A 9,975-nucleotide genomic window follows, 5' to 3' on the forward strand; every position below is an offset into this window, starting at 1 on the left:
TTTCTCCTCCCCGGGTGGCTCCTGGCTGCAGTTCTACGCTCAGGGGAGCCCCGATTTCTCAGCAGGCCTCTGCAGCGAGTCTGTAGCCAACGTGTGGCTCTGCTGGCAGCCCAAATGTGCCGTTCCCTTGCCCAGCCTGGCTGCAGCTGGGGGGATCTGCTGGGCACGGCTGGGGATTTTCATGGCCAAAATCCTCCAGCGTCCTCACGTCTACATCTGCCCCTTGCTTTGGAGAGCACAAATCACAGGACACTCATCTCAGTTGACAAATGTCATTTATTACAAATTGCTACACCCGCGCTGACAATATATAACTATACAGATCTAACTTTAAGTTCAAAAAAGTAATTTATTAGACTTCTACAACAATGCAATGTAAAACTATACAAATACCCACTTCCGTTAACAAAAATTAATTTATTGCCAACCTCTACAACAACTCACTATACACAAAGATCAACTGAAGGTTAACAACTTAATTTATTGCATACTACTACAACCGTACAGCCCATATATCAGTACAAAAATATCACTATCCTTCTCTAAATAGCCCTATGCCAAGAACTCAATAAACAGCATTCTACAACTGTACAACTTTACACATATTTAAATAGAAATAAAGACATTTATAACCACCACAAGATACAGATATAGATGAAATATTAGATATTACATACTATATCTAGAAATACATACATACAACAAACCTATCTCTAGGCAACCATACAAATCTCCATATCCATACAACGAATCAATACCAATATATAGCTGTACATCTCAACACATATGTAAAGATAGTTATACATAGAAATAGATCAATATACATATAAAAATATAAAAATAGACATATATACCTAACCAAATACCACTATACCTATTTAAGTAGCCATATGCCTAGAACTACATCAATAGAAATAGATACCTAGAAAACAGTATACATAGGAAACAGAACACAGACATAACAACATACACATATACTTAGATAGATAGATACACATATATATAATTACAAACATATATATATACAGCATACATCCATAAATATAACAACATACATATAGAAATATACCTATACAAATAGCAACCTACATATAAATATCCATGTAATTATCACTATCTTATGAGCAAGTCCATACATCTTTAAACAGAAATACAAGCAGAGGGATTCCAGCCGCCCCATTTTCAAAGCCTCTCCCTCGGTCTCTTCCTCCTGTGCAGCGCAGCTCTCCTGGACAGGGACAGCAGATGGGACACCTGGGAAGCAAAGGGAACACTGAGTCAGGATCGGGACGTTTCCCTTGGCAGCAGCTGCACTTCCATCAGGGAAGAGAAATCTCAGAGCCTCCCCAGGAGGCTTAGAAAGAAAAACCAGGCCCAGCGGGCCAGGCTGTGGCGAGCGCAGCCCCGGCGGGACCGTCCCGCAGCCCCCGGCAGCGCGGCACAGCCGGCACCGCTCCCGGGCCCTGCCGGCACAGCTGCCTTGCCCAAGGACAGCCCCTGTGCCGCCCGGGGCAGCCGCGCTGAGCGGCCCCAGCACGGGCAGGGCCCGCTCCTGCCCAGCCGGCCAGTGCCCGCGGCCAAAGCCCACGCCAGCCTCACGCCCACCCTGCCTCAGCGGCCCTGGGGCCTCACCCAGGCTCTCGGGTGGCAGCAGCAGGTTCATATTCGCTGCTCTTGCTGGCGGCCTTCAGCTTCTCCCTGCTGGTTCTCATCAGTCTCTGGATGTTCTCAAGGACTTCAGGGCAGCTGTGGCAAAAGTGGAGACTCTGGACTTGGTTCCATGGCTTGGCAGAGCCACAGTCCCAGATCCCTCTGTGCTCCCTGCTGGCCCCCTCCATCCCCTCAGCCCTGCCATGCCCTCGGCAAACGCACAGCCGCCTTCAGTTTCTTCAGACCCCCACAGTCCTCTCATGCCCCTCAGTCCCTTCAGATCCATCCTGTCCCCTTAGACCTGCCACCCCCCTCAGCCTGTGCCACTTCCCTGTTACCTCAGTGCCACTTCGCCCTCTGCTCCCTCAAACCCCCCAGTCCCACCAGCACCTCAAGGTCACCGTCCTTTCAGTGTCGCTGCCTCCTCAGCGCCCTCAGCCCCCTCTGGCTCACCGCCCTCCAGCAGCTCCTCAGGGCACAGTGCCTGCGGCCGCCGGCAGCTCCCACCGCTCCAGGGACACCGGGGCTGCAGCTGCTGCTGCGCCCGGCCCGGCCGCCAGCTCGGAGCCAGCACAGGAAGAGGGGACAGAGGGGGCACAGGGGGAAAACAAGAGATTAAAAAGGTGGCTGAGGGCAGAAAGAGCTTAGAATGCAGCCTAGGCCTATATAAACATCAATCTATGTATCTAAACATCCAAATACTTCTAACTATATAACTGCGTACATTTATAAATATAACTTAGATATATATATAAATTTTTCTCTACACATATATAAATATAACTCTGCAAATCTATAACTGTAACTGCATATGTATAATTACATCACATCTATAACTATATATATAAATTTAACTACACAGATCTATAAATATATGCACCTATAAACACAACTCTATAAATCTATAAATACTATATGTAACTAATAAGTATAGTGTAAATACTATAACTAACTATATGGATATATAAATATAACTATAGACATCTATAAATCTATCTATAAACAGAGGGATTCCACCTGCCCGATGGTCACAGGCTCTCCCACGGTCCCTTCCTCCCACGCAAGGCAGCCCTCCTGGAGAGGTAGATCAGATGGATATCTGGGAAGCAAAAGGAACACTGAGTCAATATTGGCCTTCAGGCATCTCTCCTTTTGGAAGTAATTGCCTTTCTATCAAAGACTGTAGAAGGTGACCTGAAAGGCAGACTCTCCCTTGGGAATTTGAAGCCTGCTCTTTAAAGAACAGGGAGCATTCCAAGTTTTCAAAACCTCTGAAGGTTTGAAGTCTCCCGATAAAGTCTCAGCACCCACGAGAGCTTGAAGCACAGACAGTCCCAGCTCCCACACAGAAGCCCAGCCTTGTTCCTCCTCTGTGCTGACACAGACACCTCAGTCCTCACTGAAATGGCTGAAGCTGAAGGGTGCTGTGAGCTGAGTTACGAACCAGCTCCATTACCTGGGACCTACAAACTGCCCTCTGCAGTGAGCAACAGCGGCTTCAACTCGACCATCAGCTCTGGCAGGAAGAACTGGGAGGGAAAGATCTCCCCATGAGGCCTGCAGGCTGCACCAGCCTTGCTCAAGAACGCAGATCCAAGGTGCTCTCTCTCTCCTATTAGTTCTTGCTAATTTGGGGTAAGTTAAGTTTTTCCTTTCCAAATCATAAATCCTTGTGTTTTATCATTTGCTTGGCCTCAGAGCTTCTGCTGCTTGTATTTTTAATGTGTCTCACTAGGCCTACCAGCAGATTGGTCATACATTGATTTAATGTTCTGAGACAAAAAGCTCAGACTTCTACATTGACTTTTTGCTGGGGTTTTGCTCTCTTGCTTCAGGAGTCACTCAGTGTTGCCTCCAGAGCACTGTCACCCTGCAGCAAACTCATCCACAGACTTCAGCTCCAAACTGGGACACCTGGGTTGGTGACACAACTCCCACAGGGTCAGGGTTATTCATGGCTCTCTGGCCACAGCACAGCACTCGGTGTCAGTGCCTCTGGAGAAGCGTGGAGGGCAGGGCTCGGGGAGGCTGTGCCAGGGCAGGATTTGACCTAAAGGCACCAGGAAGCACCAACCCTGCAGACAAGAGCTCAACTCTTCTCATCTCCCTTCCTGCCAGAGGCAGGCTCAGAGCAGCTGCCTCAGAGCTCTCTAAAGCAGTGTGGGCTCTCTCCTTACCAGGCTCCTTGGGCTCCAGGGACCTCTTTCTGCAGCTCATGGCGCCAGGCAAAGCTCCCTCTGCTGCAGCCCTGTTCCCGGCCTCCCCTCCTGAAGACTCAGGGGCAACACTACGATTGTCCTGAAAACCAGAAAGAAAGAAACCCAAATATCACTCACTGTTTTCTGCAGGGACACAATAGATCAGAGCCTGCCACATTTTCTTCTCTTGAAGAAGAAAATGCTTTTGAAAACTGCTGTGTCTGAGTTTACAGAAGACGAAAGGTCATCACACTTGGCAATGAGATACTGGGGATCCCAAAAAATCCCACTCACCACCTTGACTCTGCCCTTTCTGGCTAATAAATCTGCAGCAGGCAGTGGGTGTGCATATTAAACAAAACAGAGAAATTCTTTGGCAAAGTTGTATAATAATATGCAAAAAGGCCTGTGCCAACACAGGAACTGAAAAGTCCAGGCACATCTGGGAAGAGGCAAGAGTTAACAGGAAGGGGATTCCTAATCCAAAGAGGGAATCTGTCAAACACAAGGACTCATGGTCCCTGACTGAATTGCTCTTCCACACAGAAGAAGCCCCTGGGCTTAAAGGAGTCCTTAACCCGTTCATGTCCAGCATCACCATTGTCCTGCTCACCAATCACACAAGTCATGGGGCCTCAAAACCAACACTTCTGCCCCCTTAAAGCTCCACTGCTCACACACTTCCATCCCTTGTTCCTAACAAAGAAGTCTGGGCCCCAAAGGCCTTCAACAGTGGAGAAGACTGACTTCTCAAACACAGTCCAAAAGCTGCCAAAGCCGACAAAGTTGAATGTGGGGCTCACACTGAACACATGAAGTGGGCACTAAGGAAGGAGTTCTGCCAGCTCCTGGCACAGGGATGTGCTCCTCCCTCCACAGCCCTGAGCAGAACAGCAGAACACTCTCATCCAGGCTGCAGCTTTGCAGGGTCTGGATGGGAACACACATCTCTTCCCACAGAGATGCCCAAGAGGAAGGTGCCTGAGCTCTGGAAAACGGAGAGCAAGGCTGGCAAGTTTGCCCAGCTGAGGATTTGCCAGATAGAAACAGGAATGGAGGCACCAGGCTACTGAGAGGAGCAGAAAGCTGCAGCTCCAGCCCATCCCCAAGCACGGCTCTGGCAGCGCCTGCACGCTCGGCACGGCTCACACAGCAGCAGCAGCAGCTGCAGCCCAGCCCTTGCTTTGCCTTGGCCTTCCCACCCAAAACAGGCAGAGCCCACGTCTGCTGCTCTAACGGAGGCACCTCTCGCATGCCCCTCCCTGCATGGGACACTTTGCCTTCAGTGGCAATTCTCCCCACACTCTTCTCTTCTTTCCCATCACACAGAGCCTCTTAGAACCTACAGAGCATCACCACAAAGGCCCCTGCACCAGGGATTCTCCCCAGCAAAAGGAGCACCCAAACCTGGCCACCACCGGCTCAAACCTCTCATCCTCCCTAAGGGGGGAGACTTTTCATTCCCTCTTCTTTTGGAAATCTTGCTTGACCAAGCAAATCCTTCCTCGTCCATTCAAAGCTTAATCCAAGAAGCCTTTGCTTCTCAGCCATGCAACAACATCCACAGCTCTCAGCCCAGCCCCTTTCACTCCCACCCAATGGAGTTACCTGAGCAAAGGGAGACCTTTCAGGCAGGGATGGTGACAGCATCTCCTCCAGTGTCTCAAGAACAAGGTCTAGATCCAGGGGTGGCAATTCCTCTTCCCCAGGACTATTCCAAGCCCAGCTGGAGGCCGTCCATGCTGCACAAGCAGCACTGCCAGCTGGAGCACTGGGGGCTGAACTGCCTGGCGTGGCTGCAGGAATCCAAACACATTGGTCAGGCTCCAGAATGTGGCTTTGGGACACAGAGCTCTATTGCTGCCTTGCAGCAAACATCACAGGAAGCACACAGAAACTCAATTCCAGAGATGTACTCTGACTTCCCAGGGGATTGGAAGACTGATTTCTTCCTCTCAAACAGTGTTTCCTCTAATTGATGGGTATGTATATTAAAGGATGGATTGTAAAACTGATCTACACACAAAGACTTTGTAATCTCAGCCTTTTCTATCTCCCCAGCAGCTTTTGGATGTGGCTGCTTCTGAGTTTCTCATCCCAACAGACCACAGAAAGTGGATTCACCCAGGAAGAGCTCAGATCTGCAGACACACATGCTAAAATTCAAATCTGATTGTATTGTAAAAAGCAACCTTGTGGGTGAGGCTGTATTCTGCAGCTGCAGCAGTTCTGGGGACACACAGAGCTCACTGAAATTTAATAGCCTTCTTTGCAGGAGAGACAATCTGCAAACTCTGCAATATCCTGTCAGCATCCTAGTTGGGCTTCATTCCAAGAGAGATGGGGGTGCACCTGACACTGACCGGTTGTGGACCAATGTTTTCTGCCTCTCCCTTTCATCCCTACAGAGAGGCTGTCTGGAAAATGGCCAGAACACCCTCCAAATCTGGAGGAAGGACAGGAAAAGCAGACAGAGACTGGTTTTGTTTTCATGGTCCTGCTTCCCCATACACTTGACACTTTCTACCTGATTCTCTCTTGAGATCTTCCCACGACAGAGCACTGTGCAAAAAGACTTCAAATGGTCACTTTCCAGGACCTGTTTGAATAGCAAGTGTACAAACTGTCTCCCTACCTGATGGGCTGTAGGCTGGGGTGTGCTGCTCTGAAGATGTGCAGCTGCGCTTCTGCGGAAGGGCCACGGAAGTTCTCGGATGGTCTACAGGCACCAGTGGAACCATGAGCTCAGGGTGGCGTTTAAGGTCCATGCGAACCAGTGGAATGACGAGCTCACGCTTGAGTGGAAATTTGCATGTGCCTGGTTCCTCAGATGAGACCCCAGGAAGTCCAGAGGTGGTAAACATTCTCTTGGGAGCTGGTGGGGAAGCGTCAGACTCCTGAGCACCTGGACTTGTCCTGGGAGGTCCGGGAGGCAGCTCTAAACCCTCAGGTGAGACAGCACCGAGGTGCTGGGATGAGGGAGCTGTGTAGGAGGCAGGGAAGAGGAAAGGAGGCACAGGGAAGACTAGGTCAGTATTGGTTCTCAGGTATGTTTCCCTTGGCAGCAACTGTACTTCTATCAGGGAAGAGAAAAGTTCCCATCCTCCCAAGCAGGATTACAAAGAAGAAAAAAAAAAAAAACATGCTTCCGGGCTATTCAACAACCAATTCCTTGTCTACTTAGCTCTCCCCTACTCATTCAACCGTCTGGGAAAACCGTCCCGCTGCAAATCCTTGGCAGGAGGCAGCTGCCAGAAACCCAACTGCCGGGTCTTTTCCCTCTGCTCCAAAGGGACAGGAGGCTCCCTCCAGCTGGGCGGGACCACAGCCGGGCCCTCGGCTTACACACCCGCACGGAGAGCTCCCCAAGCAACCCCAGGGGCGGGCAAGGAGCAGAGCCAGCCACGGCTCAGGGCTGGGCCGGCTGCAGGCCCAGCGGGCCGGGCTGTGGCGAGCGCAGCCCCGGCGGGACCGTCCCGCAGCCCCCGGCAGCGCGGCACAGCCGGCACCGCTCCCGGGCCCTGCCGGCGCAGCTGCCTTGCCCAAGGACAGCCCCTGTGCCGCCCGGGGCAGCCGCGCTGAGCGGCCCCAGCACGGGCAGGGCCCGCGGCCAAAGCCCCCGCCAGCCTCACGCCCGCAGCTCCCACCCCGTCTCACCGGCGCCGGGGGGGTGCCCGGCGGGGAAGTGCAGCAGCGGCCGCTCCGTGTTGAGCTGCTGGAAGCGGCTGGGCTGGCGGCTGCGCACCTCCAGCCCGGCTGCCAGCCGCTGCCTGTTGGCCCTGGTCAGGCGCTTGATGCGCAGGAGGAGGTCGGGGCGGTCGCGGCGGAAGTTGGGATTCTTGAAGTGCACGACGGCCCCGGCATCGCCCGGCACAGCCGCGCCAAACCAACCCAGCACCTTCTGGAAGCCGTAGAGATTGAGCTGCCGGACGACGCTGCCGAAGTGCGTGGCTTTGAAGGAGTCCGGCAGCGCCGCCCCTCCCTCTCCGCCCGCCCCGTCGGCGCCGGCCGGGCTGAGCAGCTCCTGCTCAAAGAGGGCGCGGTCGATGAGCAGCCCCTGGCCCTGGCTGTCCCAGCGCACGGAGCGGACGCGGGGGCTGTTCGCCAGGCGCCACAGCTTGGCGGGGAAGGTGCTGGCATTGAGCCCGGCGGGCAGCGGCAGCTCGGCCATCGCGCCTGTCGCCCACTGGCGCCGCAACGGCCGCAGCTGCACCGGCGGCGCGCGGCCTGAGGGGGGCGCTGCGCTCGGCCCCGCGCGGGAACGAGCGGCACAAAGCCGGGGCTGCGGGCACAGCGCGGGCGGGGCGGCTCCCGGGGCGCTGCCCGGGCGCGGCACGGACCGGAGCGGGGCAAACCCTTTCTTTCTCTGCGTGGAATCGTCCCTCTGCCTTTGGCTCGCAGCACGACCCCAAACCACCAAGGCAAGCGCAGCCAGTTTCAGAAAGGGTCCAAACTGAGGAATCCCATGGGAAACTGTTCCTATGTGTCAAGTGGCAGCCACATCTCTCTGTGTTCCGCATGGCTGAAGGGAGGGAGGAAAAAGATCTTCCACTGAGTAGCTTCACTCTTTTGCTTGGGGTTGCTACCAGAGTTGCCTACTTCAAAGCAGACTGGTCCAACAAGACCAGGGGAAATGATGAAAAGGAGAGACTTGAGGACTTGCTTTTTGCCCCTTTTCCAGCTAACTGGCTGGCTCTTTCTCACTGTTTCTGCCTGTCTTGGGCAGATTTGGCCCATTTCTCATTCTTTGGAGTCAGAAGCAGCAACAGGAAGGGGCAGCAGTTTTGTCAGCGTTGCCCATCAAAGCTTAAATCGTGCACCGTGGATGGATGTTGCTTTCCCCAAGGGATTAATGACCTAGAGTTGTAGTGAACTCCCGCTGATGTCTCTCCAAGAGATTGTGCCTTTTTCTTTCCTCAGGAATCATTTCTTCTCTTCTTTTTTTTCCCCAGTCTGGGGAGAGTTCCAATGCAAAATCCCTCCTGCAGCCAAGTCTTTTCAATGGACACTAACAAAGGTGATCTTCCAATCCTCTGTGCTTAGTGTCACTTGTTCTTTTAAATTCTCTTTTGAACTGGAAAGATTTTTCTGTTCATAGCAGGAAAAAATAGACCTAATTCTTCCATCTCTTTAATTTGTGCCTTTTTTTTTTTTTTTTTTTTAATATCTCTACATCATTTAACCCTGCGGGCTCATGTGAGTATGTTTGGTGCTGTGGCATAAGCTCATCCCACACACAGAGGGGATGTTCTCCTTACATCCAGCTTGTCTTGAGTTCCAGCTAACACTGCCTTCTCTTGCCCTCCTTCCAGGTCCCTTTGTGAGGAGCCCTGCCCTGTCACTTTGGTCCCTGCCCTATGGGTGACACAAGGATTGTTGGTCTCACCACATTCTGGAATAGTCTTTTGCACTGAGTGGTTTAAAGATGCCCTGTCATCTCTTCCTGTGTGTGCTGGCTTTCTCAGAAAAATGGAAACCCACTACCCAGAAAATCTCTTCCCAATTCATCTTAAACAGCTTAAAACAGTACCTGAATTCCGAATGATGCACCTCAGTGGGATGGGGTTTGTCTTTCTTTAAACACAGTGTAACAACTCTTGTAAAAATTATCCCAGCGACCGAATTGCAACAACATTTCTAATGAATAGGCAAAAAGGAGAAGACAGGAGTTCAGAAGAGAAGGGACATCTTTCTTCATGTTTCATGGCCCTTATTTCCCAGACATTTGTCTATGTGCTGCTTCATCCAGAAAAGCCTCTTTGAAGATCTCCTCTGTACTCTCTGTGAGTTATGAGAAACACACGATCACTGGACCGGTGCCCTACTGGAGATGAGGAAGCAGGTGGCTGAAAAGCGGATTGTCCATTGGAATGTTTAGTCACCCCTGAAGTATGGTTATGGTTGCATTGACTTTTCCACAGTACTCTGTGGCTAAGAATGAGAAGTTACCCTTAGCTGTGTTTTAAGGCTACTGAAACTTGAAAAGAAGGGTGCTTATCTTGTGTCTGGCAGCATGACTCATTCCCAATTTTCTACCCTACTGGTAGAATTTAATGTCAGTTACAAACACCACAAGACAAATGATGGATATTACATTTCAGTGTTTGGGCCAAAAATTGGTTTAATA

The 9,975-nt window shown here is 51.6% G+C and overlaps 1 long non-coding RNA gene across 2 annotated transcripts; it reads right to left on the reverse strand.

Annotated features, from left to right (window-relative positions):
* Positions 1 to 258: 258 nt before the first annotated feature.
* LOC138102614 (uncharacterized) lies at positions 259 to 3,946 on the reverse strand. Of its 2 annotated transcripts, XR_011147454.1 has the most exons (4): positions 3,828 to 3,946; positions 2,041 to 2,749; positions 1,633 to 1,746; positions 259 to 1,254 (listed from the first exon to the last, which is right to left on the reverse strand). It is a non-coding gene; the product is annotated as an uncharacterized lncRNA (long non-coding RNA). The 2 variants fall into 2 exon arrangements; XR_011147453.1 differs by having other exon boundaries at positions 1,633 to 2,749.
* Between the last annotated feature and the right edge of the window lie 6,029 nt (positions 3,947 to 9,975).

This window comes from Aphelocoma coerulescens, unplaced genomic scaffold (genome assembly GCF_041296385.1).
Source record: "Aphelocoma coerulescens isolate FSJ_1873_10779 unplaced genomic scaffold, UR_Acoe_1.0 HiC_scaffold_94, whole genome shotgun sequence".
NCBI classification, from domain to species: Eukaryota; Metazoa; Chordata; class Aves; order Passeriformes; family Corvidae; genus Aphelocoma; species Aphelocoma coerulescens.